Consider the following 19,263-nt stretch of genomic DNA (forward strand, 5'->3'; position numbering starts at 1 on the left):
GATCCGAAGCATAGCATGGGAAAATGAACCCAATCTACACATACACGGGTGGGATTAGGACCTATCATTACCTATTAGAGTGTAGGTTGCATGGACGTAATAAAATTGACAAAGTAGATCAACTGATGAATATATACATGGTGAATTACATATATAATTGTTGTGTGTCCAGTAGCTCTGAAAGTCAAGATGAGTGACCGTGCTTGGATGTATACCGGTCACACTGGTCAGAACAAATGGTGCGCTGAATGGTTCACAAAAACTAAGGGGTTTGTGCAAGCCGCATTTGCAAATGGCCAAAAGAAAACCTGGTGCCCCTGTTTCCGGTGCGGTAATTGGGAAAAGAAGACAGAGGCTGAAATGGGCAAACACCTGCAGAAGAGTGGTTTTACGCCCGATTATACGGTGTGGACATTTCATGCTGAGTCTGCCCAACGTGATCGAGCTGAGGTGGATCATCGTCGCACCGACGAGCATGGTACCGGGATGGAAAACATGGTGCAAGGCTATGATGATGCTCGGGATTCGGACGAGGAGATGGAGGAATCTGCAAAGGCCTTCAATGAAATGTTGGAGTCTTCGAAACGTCCACTCCATGAGCACACTGAGCTTTGTCAGTTGGATGCCATCTCACAAGTAATGGCTCTGAAGGCTCAGTTCAACTTGGGCAGAGAATGCTATGACGCAATTATGACAGTATTTGGACGCTTTCTACCCAAAGGCCATGTAATGCCTGCAAACCTGTACCAGTCGGACAAAATCCTCCGTGCACTGAAGATGCCCTATGAGAAGATACATGCCTGTGAGAAAGGATGTGCCTTATTTAGGCTTGACTATGTGGACTTGAATTATTGTCCCATTTGCAAGTCTTCCAGGTATATTGTGGTAGACAACGGTATGGGTGAGAAGACACAGACCAAAATCCCCGTTAGTGTTCTTCAGTATATGCCAATCATACCAAGACTTCAACGTCTTTTCATGGTCGAAGAGACGGCCAGACAGATGACATGGCACAAAACAGGCAAAAGAACCGAACTAGATGCAGATGGGAATCTGATGATAGTACACACATCGGATGGTGTTGCGTGGAAAAAGTTTGATGAATTACATGCTGACAAAGCGGCAGATCCGAGGCATCCTCGAGTCGGCATCAGCACGGATGGGTTCAGTGTGTTTGGTATGACGGCAGCCCAATACAGTTGTTGGCCCGTGTTTGTCTTTCCACCCAATCTCCCCCCCCCCCCCGGACAGATTATGCAAAGAAAGAACATTTTCCTGACATTGATAATTCCAGGACCCAACTATCCGGGCAAAAATATGAATGTGTACATGCAGCCGCTTAAGGACGAATTGCAAGAAGCCTGGGATAATGGGTTCAAGACATACGACGCCTTTAGCAAACGGAACTTCATAATGCGTGTCTGGTACATGTACTCGACGCATGACTTGCCGGCGTATGCGCTATTCGTTGGCTGGTGTGTGCATGGAAGGTTCCCGTGCCCCACATGCAAGGGAGCTCTTGAGTTTCGTTGGCTTCAGGCCGGTCGCAAGTTTTCTTGCTTCGACATGCATAGACAGTTCCTGGATCCTCGCCATAAGTTCAGGAAAGACAAGAAGAACTTCATCAGGGGTAGAGTTGTCAAAAACTCTGCACCACCTGCATTGACAGGCCAACAGACCCTGGATCAGTTAAACACTCTCGAGCCAGATCCACAACGTCCAGGGTACTTCAAGGGGTATAATACTAAGCACGCATGGACTCACAAAACATGCTTATGGGATCTGCCTTACTTCAAAGACCTCCTTTGCCCACATAACATCGACGTGATGCACACTGAGAAGAATATCGCCGAGGCACTTTTTGGTACATTGTTCGGCATAGATGGGAAGTCAAAGGATAATACTAAGGCTAGAGTCGATCTGGAGGCGCTATGTGATAGGCCGTTACAAAACATGAAAGAACCGAAAGGAAAGCAGAACTGGATGAAGCCAAAGGCATGGTTCAATCTTGGAAGGCCAGCTATGAGGGAAATTCTCTTGTGGGTGCAACAGCAGTTGATGTTCCCCGATGGGTATGCAGCGAATCTAAAGAGGGGAGCGAATCTTGATAAACTGAAGATATTTGGTCTCAAGAGTCATGATTGGCACATATGGATTGAGCGGGTAATGCCGGTGATGTTGTGTGGCTTCATCCCTGAGGATGAATGGCTAGTACTGGCAGAACTCAGCTATTTCTTCCGTGTTCTTTGTGCGAAAGAACTATCGCCTGGCGTGCTAGAAGAAATGGAAGAGTTGGCGCCGGAGTTGATCTGCAAGTTAGAGAAGATCTTTCCACCGGGCTTCTTTAATCCAATGCAGCATTTGATTTTGCATCTCCCGACCGAGGCAAGATTGGGGGGGCCCGTGCAAAATCGTTGGTGCTACCCAACTAAGAGGATGCAGAAGACGCTTCGAGAAAAATGTAAAAATAAACGTAGAATTGAAGCATCGATGGCTGAGGCATTCATCACAGAGGAGGCGGCAAACTTCGTAACAGCGCACTACGAAGCCAAAAATCGTCATTTGCATAATCTGAAGCCTCGGTACAATGCTGACGAGCCTAAAAAGGGTGGATCCAACCTCAGCCTATTCAAAGGGAATCTCGCACCAGCTAGTGTTTCACATCCAGTATCTTTGGATAACGAAGAATGGCGGACCATTTCATTGTATATCTTCAACAACCTGATAGAAGTGCGGCCGTACATCGAGTAAGTTCTCGGTACATTGTTTCGCAACTTCTATTTCCTTTGAACTACTCTTATTCCTGGATATGTCATACAGTCGATACATCGCCATATTCTCGTATGGAGCGGAGATCCAAAAGGATTCCGTCGAAGAGTATGAGCTTCTCGCAAAGCAAGGAGGTGGCTATCCCGGTTTCATCTCTTGGTTCAAACAAACGGTAATTTCTATTAGACAATTTCATTTCATTTGCTAATTTGTGCATAATGCAACAATCCTTTCATATTAAACTTGTAGGATAATTCAGAGTCTATGGACGCCGAATTGAGACAAGTCGCTAATGGTTTTGACTATAAGGTCCGTTCATTTGACAAGTACGACATCAACGGGTATCGCTTTCGTACCTATGGCAAAGAGCTATCTATGGCCGACCGAAAGTCAACAAATTGTTGTGTATCTGCTATCGGCTAAGGAGGTACCGAGTATTATGGGAGAGTTAAAGCAATTTATGAACTTCTGTTCTATGGTGAAAACCCACCGAATGTCGTAGTCTTCAAATGTTATTGGTTTTAGCCGAAGGAGACTAGAAGGACTCATGAACATGTAGGGCTAGTTGAAATCAACCAAAGCACTCATTTAGATGTTCCTGATGTCTATATTATGGCTCAACAGGCGACCCAAGTATTCTATCTACCGTGGGCCTGCCAAACTAATCCAAATCTGAAAGGTTGGGATGTCGTTTATGAAGTGCCGCCACGTGCTAGACTTTCTCCCCCAAAGGAAGAGGATTATGAACCTCACATTAACCCAGACACATATGAAGGAGAATTCTTCCAAGAGACACGTCTTTCCAAAAAGCGTTTCAAGAACCGCTATACTTCACCCCAAAACATTGAAGTAGACAGCGACAATGAATCCGACATCACCCCAGAGGAGGAACAAGAAGAGTCGGAACAAGAAGAGGTTACTGCTGCGGATGACCTGTCAATGCTTGACCGATTACGTCAAGGTGGCCTTGCACATGTTGATGCCAATGAACCCTATGAGCCCGTCATTGATTATAGTGATGATGATGATTATGCATTTATTGATGATACTGATCGAGATTATTAGTAGTGTCAGGTATTACATTTTTTTATGTTGTACTTGATGATGATACACTTAAGTGATACACATATTATTATTCATGTCGGTCTTTTTTTATGTTGTACTAATTTCGTTTACTGTTTGTCATGGCAGGTGTTGAAAGATGGTGGGCGCTGGTCGGGAGCGTGGTCTGAGGTCTTCCATTCCAGACGCACCTCTCCGCCGAGCGTTGCTGGACAGTATGGCCACACCGCCAGGCCCTTCTTCGTCGACCGTGGTGCCTAGCAGGGGACGAGGTAGGAAGAGAGGAGGTGGGGCACGTGGTCGTGGGAGAGGAGGTAGGGTGACTGCTACGGCGCCTTCCTCGCCGCCACCCCCAGCTGTTTCACCCGAGCACGTGACTGCTAGGGTGGACTCGTCCGAGGAGGAGGCTACACGGACTCCAGTCCACGAGCCTCTGGTCCACGGGTCTTGGGCCCATGAGCTTCTGGTCGACTGGCCTTCGGCCCACGAGAGTTCGGCCCACGTGACCCCGGAGGAGCACACGTCCGGATGGGGTACCTGGACGGATCAGCCCGAGGAGCCGAATGGCCATGCTGATGATGGCGGGGAGCCGACTGATCTTGAGGAGGAGGGGGGCACCGTCTACCAGCGTGGTGCTACACGGCTCCCGTCCGTGCCGGTGACCCACGAGAAGAGGTGGTTGATTTTCCCTGATGGGGAGAGGTACGTAAGTGCATTTAATATTTTTGTACCTTGTGCATTCACGTTTTTTTGAAATAACTAATGCGTTGGCCTTGTCATGCTGCAGGGGTTGGGACCACCATCATAGTGTCCGCCGGCCCAACTCCGTCCTTGGAGTTCTTTGCCGGCAAAACTTCCCAGGGTTTGTCACGTTGCCTGGTGAGGGTCGGCTTCCAGAGCTTGGATTGAGCTGGGAGCACTACGTGGCTGCCCTGGCCCCGCCGGATGAGATTATCGACGGTGTCGTGTGCGACACGAGGGCAGACATGGTGATCAGAAAGTTCTGGGTAATTTCTCCTTTACACATGTAAAAATCTTCAACTAGCTAGTTATTAATTGTACTAATCAATATTGTCTCATTTGATTGCAGACATTCAACAGGTGTGAGGAGGGATACGAGGAGGACGCGGCACATGTTATCGAGAACGTCTGCAAGCGCCTACTCCAGAACTTACGGCATGAGGCTCGGGTGCAGGCTGTTCGAGACTACTACGCCTTGCGTGGTATCAAGAAGACCAAGCCGGCGTGCCGCGATAAGTTCCTGAGTAAGGAGCAGTACATGAAGGTAATTCTTAAGGCCTTCTCTACTTAAGTTCCTTCATTTAGTAATTCTTAGCCGTAGCGCTCAAGTTTCTATTTGCTAACTTAGGCGCCTCCGATATGGTGTGCGGATCGGATGGATTGTTGGGAGGTGTTGGTCGATGAGTGGTGCTCAAAACAATGGCTATCCCTCCACAACGAGGCCAAGGACAAAAGTGCCCAAATGGAAGGTGTGCCACACCATCAAGGCAGCTCCAACTTATATCAGTTCGGGCGCAACTGGGTATGTGGTTTGCTTCATGATTCATGCAATTCATTCATCATGCTAGCTTGAGCCCTTTAATTACTAATTTTCATTGTTTCTCTCTTTCAGACACGCTACAATAAGGCGGATAAGGTGCCAGAGGTGTACGACCTGTATGCCATGGCCCACACTGCCTCTTTCAAGAAAGTCAAGGCTTTCTCTCAGTCTGACCTCGATGATGCAAACAACTTCACCAACATCTCCTCCCACAACAAGCTTGTGAGATATAGAGATGAGGGGAAGGCAGGAAAGGGGAGGACTTTAACCCGAGCCAGGGTCCCATTGATCCAGAGCTGTTGATGATATCTGGTGGCGGGAGGTCCCATGGCTCCATAGCCATTGGAGATGGACTTATCCGTTGTCCTAGCACTCTCCCGGAGATCAAGGCGCGCCAGTCGAGCTCCGCTCCTGAGATAAGGCCTCATGAACGGCCAGTGCAACTCGCCATCAAGGTTAGTGATACGTACTCAGTTATCTTTCTCCATTACATTGTGTGCGCTTCCATCAATGATTACAAATGGTCATGTGAGTGGTGTTGCAGGCTGCTATACAGAGTGAGAGAGATAGAACGGAGAAACTTCTGGCGGAGGCGGCGGAGAGGCAGCGGGAGTTGGAGGAGAGGACGACAAAGATGATGGAGGAGGAGAGGGCACGGAATGACATGCAGGCAAGGGCCATGTACGAGCTCCTTGTGGTAAGTTTCTTCTGCAGATTAGCCAAAACATTCATGTAGTGTTTGTCTCATTACTAACTAGTATGACTGAATCGTCAAAACCAAATGTGCAGTTTGTGTGCGAGAAGACAGGTCAGACCGCTCCGCCGATGCTAGTGATTGCTCCTGGGACCACGGTGAGTTTTATTTGAATGGACATTACTTGCTAGTCTTAACATTTGAGTGTCATCATGCTAACAAGACATTGGAAATGATCTTTGGTGCAGCGTAACTCCAGACAAGCATCGCACGATCCTCCTCCAGCTACCGACACGAGCCACCCCGCTCCTACACCTCCTGGATCTTGGTAAGTTTATCTAGTGTTTTGCTTAACACATGCATAAAGACCTAGACTTAGCTTTATTTCCTCCAATGCTTACCATAATGACCTAGACTTAGCTTCTTCTCCTCCAAAATGACTTAATAAGCTTACTGACCTCCAAAACCATCCATTTTACCTAAGTTAGCTCTAAAACGATCTGTACTTAGCTTACTTATGTCAAAAATTGCATAATTAGCTTAGTTAGCTCATAGACGATCCATTTTACCTAAGTTAGCTCTAAAATGACCAATTTTACCTTGGTTAGCTTATAAATGATCCAGTTCATCCAAGTTAGCTCAAAAATGACCCACTTTACCTAGATTAGCTCCTAAATGATCCATTTTACCTACGTTAGCTTTAAAATGACACATTTCACCTAGGTTAACTCCAAAATGACCCATCTTACCTAGGTTATCTCATAAACGATCCATTTCAACTAATTTAGCTCATAAACGATCCATTTCACCAAGTTAGCTAAAAAACGATCCATTTCACCTAAATTAGCTCAAAAACGATCCATTTCAACTAAGTTAGCTCATAAATGATCCATTTCACCTAAGTTAGCTAAAAACGATCCATTTCACCTTAGTTACCTCAAAAACGATCCATTTCAACTAAGTTAGCTCATAAATGATCCATTTCACCTAAGTTAGCTAAAAAACGATCCATTTCACCTTAGTTACCTCAAAAACGATCCATTTCAACTAAGTTAGCTCATAAATGATCCATTTCACCTAAGTTAGCTAAAAAACGATCCATTTCACCTTAGCTACCTCAAAAACGATCCATTTCACCTTAGTTAGCTCATAAACGATCCATTTCAACTAAGTTAGCTCATAAATGATCCATTTCACCTTAGCTAGCTCATCAACGACCCATTTCAACTTAGTTAGCTCATATATGATCCATTTCACGTAAGTTAGCTCATAAATGACATACTCTTCTTGTTCTAGTCTTCTTCTTGTTCTACTCTTCTTGTTCTAGTCTTCTTCTTGTTCTACTCTTCTTGTTCTAACTTTCTTATTTTTCATTTTGCAGATTTCATTCACTTGACGAAAGCTTGCATAGATGGAGTGCTCCTTATCCCTTTCTCTGTTTCTTTTGTATCGTTGAACTATGCATGTATTGTTGGATGAAACTATTGTAATATATATGGTTGGATGCCTCTATGTTGAACTTGTTATGTATGATGGAACTATGCATGTAATATATATGGTTGGATGATGAAGTTATGTGTTGGATATCTTATATGTTTGCTCTGTAATGGCCTTTTGAAATATACCTATATATGTCATATATATTTGTGATGAAAATTGTTGGATTTAATAAAAAACAGATAAAAGAGCCAATATGCAGGCTCTTTGCCGTCTGCCACCGACGGCAACAGGCTCTTTGCCGTCTGCCGCGGACGGCAAAGAAGACACGTGGCATCCAGCTGTGCTTCCTAGGAGCTGACCCATTTGGTCAGTTTGCCTACAGTGGCAGACGGCAAAGACTTTGCCATCAGTGGCAGACGGCAAAGAACCTGCCATGTAGTGACGTGTAGATGACATCATACGGCGGACGACAAAGACACTAGAAATTTTGCCGTCAGCGGCGGACGGCAAAGAACCTGCCATTAGCCACTTAACGGACTGACAGCGCAATTATTGCCGTCCGCTCTCTTTGCCGTCCGCCGCAGACGGCAAAGGGCCTTTGCCGTCAGCCGCCAGGAAGCAGACGGCAAAGTAGCTATTTACTGTAGCCTACTTTGCCGGAGCCTTTTGCCGTCTGTGGCTGACGGCAAAGGCCTTTGCCGTCCGCCGTTCATGCCTTTGCCGTCCGCCGTGGCAGACGGCAAAGTAGCTGATTCCTGTAGTGCCATAACCGAGGGCACGGCTTTCGAAAGTTCAAATCCCTGCAGGGGTGTCCCAACTTAGCCCATCACAAGCTCTCACGGTCAACGAAGGATATTCCTTCTCCCAGGAAGACCCGATCAGGCTTGGAATCCCGGTTACAAGACATTTCGACAATGGTAAAACAAGACCAGCAAAGCCACCCGAATGTGCCGATAAATCCCGATAGGAGCTGCACATATCTCGTTCTTAGGGCACACCGGATTGTCCAAGGTTCCGGTAGGCCAGCCCAGAGTTGCCCCTGGTGGCCACCGTCAGCTGACAGGTTGGACCAACACTCAGAGGAGCATAGGCCCGGGGGTTTAAATAAAGATGACCCTTTAGTCTGCAGAACCCAAGGAAAAGAAAAGGCTAGGTGGCAAATGGTAAAACCAATGTTGGGCCTTGCTGGAGGAGTTTTATTCAAAGCGGTAACATAGCCAAACAATGATTTGTTAGGACAAGGTGGGTTAGAGGCTTGGCTTAGCAATATGGGAGGCATGATATAGAAGTGATTTCGAGGTTATGGTCATCTTGCCTGAGATCCCACAAGGAAGAAGAACGAGTCCATGAAGAAGACAAACGGACGTAGCCAACGGATCCTCACAAACGCAACGTTACCGGATTACCGAGAAGAAGTACACCGGAAAGAAAGCAAACAACATAGTAAACAAACATCACATAATCATGGCACGATGCGCAAACAAGTATGATGCATGTCCGGTTTAATGAGGCATGGCATGGCAAAGTGCACAAACAACCCTACAAATTAAGTGGAGCTCAATATGCAACTCCGTTGCATATTGACGAAACACCACATTCAAGTTATTTAGTTTGATCTCATTTATGTACCCAACAATATTAAATGTTGTTAAACATGGCAAGAGGGTGAAGCAAAGTAAAACTACCTATCTAGTCAAGTTTAAATGAGGCCGGAAGCAACGAACAACAATTCTGGTAAATCCCCATATGCATATTTTGGTTATGGTACTGTTCTGCCCTAAACACAATTTTAGAGTTGTTAAACATGCAAAGTAAAGCCACGATGTTAAGCTAGGCATTTTCCCACCCCATTTACATATAAAGTTTGTTAAATTTGGAGCTACGGTTATTTAGTTATGAATTAAATCATTTTAACATGGCAATAGGCAAATTATATGCAAACAACATTTTAAACATGGATGAAAAGGCATATTATGAAACTTGATGAAAAACTAAGCATATTTCATATACAAAGTTTTTACATGTGATGCTTAGTTTGTGAGATATTAAATGAATGAACATGAGGGTCTTTTCTGTAAAACTGGCGTTCTCTGGAATAATAGACAAAATCGTCCAGAGGAAAAAAACACTATTGGGCTGAAACTGATCACGGGCCCAACAGGAAACAGGTGCGGGGGGGAGGGGAGGTAACTTACCCTGGGCCAAGGCCCAGGTCCATGGAGTCAGCTTGGTCGCGGGGCTTGTGGCTGGGCCTGATCGGGAGGCCAGCAGGTGACCCACGCGCGAGACGGGCGCATTCAACGCGCGGTCGAGCGCTGTGGCGCGCTGCTCGACCTGAAGCAGGGGATGCAGGGCATGCAGGGCGGCGAGGGGCTCCGGGAAGATGGCGGTGGGACGTTAGAAGCAGTAGAAGAGGTCGGGGATGGGGAATCCATGGCGGAGGCAGCGAGATCCGGCGGTCCCCGGCCGGATCTGACGCGAAACTGCGGTGGTGGTGGACTCTGGCAGGACTCCGGTGACGCGAGAAGACAAGGGAGGCCGGAGCTTGCCAAGTCCGATAGCGGGGCGATGAACGGGCGGCGACCAAGCTGGTGAGGCCCGCTCCGGCGACGCTGAAGATCCGCGGTGGCAGTGCTGGGACTCCGGGGAGGAGGAACCGGGCGGAGGCGAGGGGGGCAGGTGCGCGACGTAGAAGAAGACCGTCGCCGTAGCCGCGAGTCACAAGGAGGCCTGGCTCCGGCGGGCAGGTAATGGTGACGAGGTGCAGCAGCGCCGCTCGCATAGCCTCCTCATGGTCGCGGGGTCCTGCAGGAGTTGAGGCTTGCTGCAAGTTCAGTCGCCGGCAACGAAGACGCCATGGAGGGAGGAGCAAGCGGGAGGATCTTGACGATGGTGTGCTCCTCTCCTCTAGATCGAGCGAACCAGGGGCACGGGGACGAGGGGCTCCGCGGGCAGGAGCTGTGGCTGCTGGTGATCTTTTTGGTGGCGCGGAAAACATGGAAGGCAGTCGGAGGCTCTGGTTGGAGGGGGTGGATCGGGATGGATGGTGGTTGGCTTGGTGAGGAAGCCGAGGAGGAGACCAGGTGGGCTGGCGGCGGTGGGCGGAATGGACGGATGGGACATCCTACGATTAGGGTTAGGCTCATATATAGGTAGGGGAATAGGTTAGGAGCTACCGAGTCCCTCCGATCGAAATCAGACAGTCAAGAAAAAATATGTTAGGAAGTCCAATTAACAAAACGGAGACGTTTTGTAGATGTTTGAGGATGATCCGGACCCAACAGTGACGACTCCCCGGGTCGGGTTCGGGACAACTTTCGGACGCGCGCAAGGGGTTCGATGCACTGCGCGGAGAGAGTTTCGGACCGTGCGATCGCATCAGACAGCTCCGGACGCGAAGAAGGGTAGGCGGATGGACTAGGTGGGCTGAGGCGAGACTGCGAGGGGAGAAGAAAGAGGGGGAGCCCGGCATCTGTTTCCGGAGACCGAAAACTTCTGACGATAGACCGGCTATATTGCCACTATAGTTATCCGTTGGGGCGTCAAACGGACTCCGAATGCGATGAAACTTGGCAGGCGGCCTACTAACAACAAAACAACACCGCACGCCAACTTTCAACCCATTCCGAGAAAATTTTCCGGCCACTTATAAAATAATATTTCGGACGTGTCACGGGCGCGTGCAAGTGTGTCTGGACTCAGAACGGACAACGGAGAGAACTGAGAGACCCGGACGAATGCAAGTTTTGAAAACATGATGATGTAATGCGGATGATGACATGGCAAGATACAACACACAAACGAAAGGCAAGGCAACCACAGCGAATAACTGAAAGACACCTGGCACAACGGTCTCGGGGCGTTACGGAGACTTCAGCACGACGACTTTCCGACTATCTACTACAACAAGTTGTGCCTGTCTCCGGCGAGGGAGGGGCGATGACGGCGGCGCGTCTTTGGCTCGCTTCAATGCTTGCAGTCGTCGCTAGGTGGCCTATGAATCTAAATGTAATTCTTATTATTTCTGGCGTTCGTTATACTATTATGATTGAAGATGAATAGATCAACAGTTTAAAAAAAACGAGAGCACGGCCAGGTGCACATTTTCTAGTTTTATCAAAACTTGCTCGTTTGTACTAGCTTGCCAACTCAATTTTTGTTTGGACTTGTTTGTAGCTTGCCACGCAGGAACATCGTCATCAAGAAATTAACCGACTACATCTTAAAAAATACTTCCTCCATTTCTAAATATTTGTCTTTTTAGAGATTTTAAATAGACTATTATATACAGATGTATATAAACATATTTTAGAATATAGATTCACTCATTTTGCTCCGTATGTAGTTACTTGTTGAAATTTTTAGAAAAATAAATATTTAGGAAGGGGGGAGCAATAATTTAACCAACTAGGGAGCTCGAATTCCCCCTCTCTTTTGAAGAAAAAATAAAAGAAAAAGTGGAACTCCAAATTACCAATCCTTTTCGATATTGTTCTCGGGAATCCTTTCGATTCGGGCGAGCGCACGGCGGAGGCGCAGAGGTGAGGTGGCAGACTAGGTCCCAGGCGGCCGGAGGCGTGGGCGCCGCCAGCGCGGAGGATCTCCCGGCGGCTACGATGGGGTGCCACGACGGGGAATCCGCGGGGCGGAGCTGCCGCCGCCGCTAGTTCAAGCTCGTCCGATCCGGGTGCAGCAGCCACCGCCGGTCTGTCTTCTTTCGCTCATCTTTTCTCCATACTGCGGCTACGTAAAGGTCAAGCAGATCACGTCGAGCACGTTTGCCAACCATGATAGGATTTTTCTAGCAACCTCTTAGGATTTGTTTAATGCAACCTCTTAGGAATTTGGTGATGTCTTGTACACTTGGAATAAGTTTTTTTTAATACATAGGCTTATTTTTTGTTCTTAATAATTTAATTAATGCAACCTGCTCGTCAAGAACCCACCACAGGGGCACCTGCAAAATCACCAAATAGCCGCGCAAAACCGAATACAATCGCATCACATTATCAAGTCACGCAGACAGCACCCGGACCTCCACGAACACCAGCAGGTGCTACTCATGAATGGTGAAGGACAGGACAGCATTCTTCGGAAGGAAAAAAGACAGAGGATTACCGTGTCGCATCGCAGGAATGTCCAGGGAGAACAAGCCCAGGGATGTAGCGATCTCGCTGGATCGAAAAATGGATAAAAAGAGGTGGAGATTGATTAATTGGTGCTACGTGGTTCAGGTCTCGATAATCGTAAGCCTCGTCAGCAATGCCGGGTTGACGTGGCTTTTATGGCACGATGCAATCCCAGCCACATCATCGCTAATCCTCGGTACGGGGTTAAGTGGACGCATAGTGAATAGTGATAGATCAGGGGCAGAAGTGCGGCTACAATATTTTTAGAGGAAAGCTAGTCAATGGACATGCAAGTCTTTGTTCATATGGCCATATGGGTGTGGGGTGGGTGCTGTTACCGGGGCACAAATGCAAGACCTTGCCCAGCATCCGTGTCTTACTGTATTGGTATCATCAAGAACTATTTCCGCCAGTACTTCAACAAGTTTGCAGTTCTCAGGTCTCCTGCAGTTGTGATCTATTTTCTGGCTGCGATTATCCTGGTCACGGCGCTAATGGGTAGAGAGCTCGCGTGCGTGTTGGCTGAGCGCGGCTATCTTTTCGGCATGAGAAGAGTTGCCAAGTTCACCAAGAAGCTGCCTGCAGCAACTAGGTATGGAAATGTGGCCAGCATGATGAACGGCTACAAACACCCGGTTCACTTTGTTGGATTTGGTAGCGATGGGGACGTAGTCACCATCGATCAGATCTTGCAGTGTGAAGGCAGGCAGAGGACTCAAGGACAAGTGCGTGGCCTTCTCCATGTATCAGCTATTGAAACAGCGGTACTATGGGATGGCACTCGCGGAGGAATGCCTGGATGTAACCCGTGATTTTTTCTTGAATGAATTGCTGCAGCCAAAAGGTGACTATGAGAGGGCTTTCAGGATTGTTGAAATGGAGTTGGGGTTCTGCCATGACCACTTCTTTACCAAACATGCTGTCATATTTGAACTGGAGGCAGGATTCTTCTCTCTCTTCCTGGTGAGGATTTTTCTCATTTCCACAGTTGTGTATTTTGTCCTGCAAAGTGCACTGTCCGTCAAGACACTCAACGCCATCATTGAAGTGCAGACCAAAAGGGCTGACGACATCATCACTCTCCTTGTTTTGGCCACAATCCTGCTGGTGGAGGTACTGCAAGCTGCATTTTATTTGGCCTTGGATTGGTGCAAGGTGTCGCTTATCTGTAGGTATGTCACAAGATCTTGTTATCAGCGCAGTGCTTTCATTGAGAAGGTTATCAGCTGTCTTGGCAGATTTACTTTATTCGGGTACTGGAAGAACAAGATCGGCCTGTACTCGGTAAGTTCGGGGAACACTTACTCTGATTTGTCTGATGGTGAGTTCCGAACAGTCAAGAAAGCTATTGTTAAGTCACTGGTATCTTGTGATGGTCTTCCGACTAATGGAGAAGGGTCGCTAAGGCGGAATGGCGTGCTTGCAGAGTTTTCTTGGGCATTGAGAGGTCAGTCTCAGGCAGAGATCATGTTAATTTGGAATATAGCGACTTTTCACTTCAGTATTGTGAGACCTTATGTTGAAGAAGACGCAGAGTTCAACGTGCTAGTTTCACTGAGCCTATCAAGATATTGTGCGCACTTGATGGAGTCTGCCCCAGAATTGCTTCCAGGAAATTGCGGAGATACAAAGGTGGCCATGGCTGATGTACAAGACGACTTCTCCAAAATTCAAGCACCCCTGGGTTTGCTTGGGCAGGCAATGGATGAATTCCAAGACGAAGAGGAAGGCAGGAGCATCTTCATGAGAGGCGTGAAGCTCGGAAAGCAGCTCAAGGCCATGCCAAACCGTGCTGAAGGTTGGCAGATAATTGCAGACTTCTGGGCTGAGAAGATTCTCTACATCGCGCCAACGGATAATGTTAAAGGGCACATGGAACTTCTTGCGAAAGGTGGAGAGCTCCTGACCAACATCTGGGTGCTCCTGACTCATGCGGGTGTAGTCAAGATTCACAGGGAGGAAGATAAGAAAGCCATGCCCAGGCGCCGACCATCCCAAGCGAATGTGTGATTCCAATTCAGGCTGATTGCTTTCTGTCAGTATCTCGCATTTGTGTTCTTCCCTGCTTTCCCTTTTATTTACTTGAAAAACTTTGTCTGTGTTGTATTCTGTTTCTATGTGGTGTAACTCGACATTCCAATAGTGCGTGTCACTGCACTATTGATGTATCATTTCAGAATTGTCATTTGCAATGCAACAATGGTCATGTAGCATTTCGGAATTCCAGTTCAGGCTGATTGCTTTCTGTCTCTGTATCTCATATTGTGTTCTTCCCTGTTCTCCCTTTTATTTACTCATTTTGTTTCTTTTTACTCTGCATATAAGATTTGTCTTGAGTCAAACTTAGTGGAGTTTGACAAAATTTACATTAAAAATATCAACATATATAATACTTACGATGTACAATATGAAAGTTATTTCTTGATGCAGATATTGATTTGATAATGTGAATGTTGATTTTCTTCTAGAAGCAGAGATATTGATTTGATATTGAGCAGGTCAGTTTTGCTTCTAGAAGCAGCCCATCATGGCTCCTTTTAGTGTTAAAAATTGATCCATGTTTCTTTGAGCACGACATTTTGGTCATCTGAGTAAGCAAAGCATGTTCTTGCTAGGTTTTTGCATTTGTGAAGACGGATAAATCCATTGAAGCACCCCACGAGGCAAAATGCCATGCCTGCGAGTGTCCGTTGGAGTACCGTACTGAATTCGAGGTATGTGAAATTACCTGTAAATTTCGACAGATTTTGCAGTACCAAAATGTATGGTTTTCAACATTTTTTCAATGGGAACCTGATCGCTGTTGTGTTTTTACCAAATTATGATCTTGCTAAATCTACATCAATTTTTTGCACAGTGACATATTCTGCAATCCCTTCCCAATACTTCCTTCACTGATATGGTGAAATTTCGCAGTTAGTTCTATATGTAGATTCTGTGAGAGCATAAAAGCAAAGCACAGGATGTCTTCAGTTTTTGACATTGCTCTGCGGAGATCTCTGTCTGGACCTTGAAGAAGCTGGGTCTATGGCCGGGTTTATATAGCAAGGCAAGGGCATCCTAGGAAACGGAGATGGGTAAAAGACTAGAAACACAATGCATGTTGCCTTTGTCCATTGATCAAACCTAGCAGTTTGTCAAGCAGTCCATTCTTTCCCGAGATAACCGACCTATGCAGATGAACAGATGATAAAATTATTGACGTATTCCTTGTCAAAAATTTGCTCGCTAGAATTTGATTCTTGTAATTGATGTGTAGTTCATGAAAAATGCTTACTTATGCTTTATCATATTTGGGCCAGTCAATTCCTTAATGGGCCAAAGCCCATTACTGTGAGACATAGCCTTCCTCTTTCTCCTTTTTTTTTCTGTTTCTGTTTTGTTTTTATGTGTGTTTTTCCTTTTCTTTATTAGTTGGTTTTCATGTTGGGTGAGTGTAAATATATACTCCCTCTGTAAAGAAATATAAGAGCGTTTAGATCACTAAAATAGTGATTTAAACGCTCTTACATTTCTTTACGGAGAGAGTACTTCATTATTTTATTTTTTACTTTTTATATTATTTTCTTTCTTCTTCTGTAAGGGTAATACTAATGTCACTAATTTATTACATTTTAGTAACATCTTTTTTTTGCAAAAGTTCACTATTATGTGGCTATCCTTGCATATTATAAAAAAGTACAGTATTTTTTGTGTAAATTGTGTGCAATTTTTGTCATTTTTTATTCTTTTCACTATGTTTCTTCTTTGTAATATCAATGTCACTAATTAATTTCTTCTTAGACAAAAACATTTTTTTGCGTGTTTAAGGATACATGCAAATACTATATAATATGTGTGTAAATTATCGTAGAATGTGAAAATTGCACTTATATGCTTATTCTCTGCATATTCCAAAAAGTGCAATTTCGGTGTAAAGTTGTGTCCAAGTTTTTAAAGGTTTTTGTTTTCACTCTCTTTCTTCTTAACATGTTTCATTCTTTCTTAGAAAACTTTATTATCCTGATTTTGATTTAGTATTTTTTTTTTCTTCTGCAAGGATAATACCAATTCCACTAATTCATTCTTTCTTAGAAAAACTTTATTTTCTAGTTTTTATTTCATTTATTTATTTATTTATTTTAGTTTTCATTTATTTTATTTACTTTTCTAAGGGTAATACCTATGGCAGAGTTTACTTCTTACAAAACACTTTTTTGTGAAAATTTTACTATTATATGCTTATTTTGCATATTATAAAAAGAAAACTTATGTGTAAATTGTCTGCAAAATTTGTCATTATTTGTTCTAATTTCATTTTATTCTTAAAAGGGTAAGTACCAATGTCACTAAAATCCTTCTTAATACTTATTCTTGCATATTGTACAATAGAGCATTTTTTTCATTATTTTGTGCATTAACTAATTAACTTTTCACTAGAAAGTTTCATTTGTTGCTTTTTAGTGGTTTTTGTTCATCAACGGGCTGTTGTAGGATAAACAAGGATGAGTGGGCTGGGGTACGAATCGCATGCACAAATTGTGATGGACCATGCTTGCACGAGATATGCATGAATAACATGCAACAGTGCAGCCCTCGGCACCTCAATCACCTCGAGCGATATTGATTCACATACAACAGTGCGACGGAAAAAAGTGACCGACCGCAAAATGATTTTCAGTCAACTGATATATAGCCTGTCGTCACTATAGTTGTGACCGCGGTCGGCGCCGTGCTCTTCTTCCTCCTCGCTGTGGTTTTTTTTTTTTTGAGAAACCACGGTGTATTCTGTTTCAGTATCTCGTGTTCTTCCCTTTTTAGTTACTTGAAAAAGTTTGTCTCTGTTGTATTCTGTTTCTATCTGATGTAACACAGACATTCCATCGGGTTTGTGTCATGTGCCACTATTGAGGTATAATTTCGGAATGGGAATTGTCCTACGCAAGAATGTTCATGTATTTGAATGTGAGAGTTTGTGTTATAGGCTTGTCATGTACTCCCTCCGTAAAGAAATGTAAGACTTTAGTATTCTAAACGCTCTTATATTTTTTTACAGAGGGAGTACCATGGAATAGTAGGGGAGCCTGAGATAACATGAGAAATACATGATGGACCTAGTGACCTTCAGTTGTGTTGTGCTATCTTACAGTTACTAGTGCAGGCGTAAATTTTCCCATGGGGCTAACCAGCAATACGTATGCCATTCACCTTGCTAGTCTAATGTTGCATGGAACGCTACTAGTAACACTATGACAGGTCAATGTTAATACGTCATAACAATCGGACAAAGCTAGGCGAAACTTGGCATGGTATCATCATATCACCCGCATAGCATGCGCGAAAAAGTAGAGAGGGTCACGGCAAAAACTGGACGCACTTCGTGTACAAACTGGACAAACTCTTTCCGAGTATCAGGGTTTCGGACGAGAACTCATCTGTTACATGGCCACTTCAATGTTTTTTAAACTTATTTGAACTCTGGATTTCTTTTGTGTTCAGTATGCAGCATTTAAAGCGACGTCATCAATTTCCAACATGTTCTGACATTATTTGTTGTTTTTCGGTCATTTAACTAATTGTTTAGAGAGCTAAATAACCGTGAAATTGAAAATCACTGCAAAATGAATCCTGAAAATGTTGAAACTTGGCATGGTATCATCATATCACCCGCATAGCATGCGCGAAAGAGTAGAGAGGGTCACGGCAAAAACTGGACGCACTTCGTGTACAAACTGGACATACTCTTTCGGAGTATCAGGGTTTCGGACGAGAACTCATCTGTTACATGGCCACTTCAATGTTTTTTAAATTTATTTGAACTCCGGACTTCTTTTGTGTTCAGTATGCAGCATTTAAAGCGATGCCATCAATTTCCAACATGCTCTGACATCATTTGTTGTTTTTCGGTCATTTACCTAATTGTTCAGTATGCAGTATTCAATTTCCAGAAGAAAATAAATAATGCAGAAAATAAAAAAAACTATACAAAAAAATTACTCAAAAATAAATAGAAGAAAATAAATAATGCAGAAAAGAAAGAACTATATAAAAAACTACTCAAAAATAAATAGAAGAAAATAAGTAATGCAGAAAAAAAAAACTATATAAAAAATTTGTTGGCGCGCTGCCCAGTGGGCCTGCCAGACCTAAGGTGTGCAAATGCAGGCCCAGAAGGGCCAGCAGACTCACAGGGCAGCGCATCCTGATTAATTAGGCCAGAAGCCTACTATATAGAGGAGTTCGAAGAGGTAGCCGCGGCTGGGTTTATAAACCAGTGCGGCTGCCCTTCGCCGAGCGAGGTGGGACTAAACTTTGGGGTGGCAGCGCAAGGTCTTTAGTACCGGTTGGTGGCTCCAACCGGTACTAAAGACCACCTTTAGTACCGGTTGGAGCCACCAACTGGTACTAAAGGACTGCTCTTCCCGCCTCTTGGCCTGGCCAAAGTTGGTCTTTATTACCGGTTAGTGGCTCCAACCGGTACTAAAGGCCTCTCCTATATATATAGCACTTACGAAAATTTCAGTTACATCTCCTCACTTCTTCGCGTCTCCAACCTCTCACGCGCCGCTCCCGTCGTCGCCGCCCATCGCCCGTCATCGTCGTCGTTGTTCCCGCCGCCGCCCCGAATG

Source organism: Triticum aestivum, chromosome 1A (genome assembly GCF_018294505.1).
Source record: "Triticum aestivum cultivar Chinese Spring chromosome 1A, IWGSC CS RefSeq v2.1, whole genome shotgun sequence".
Taxonomy (NCBI): Eukaryota; Viridiplantae; Streptophyta; class Magnoliopsida; order Poales; family Poaceae; genus Triticum; species Triticum aestivum.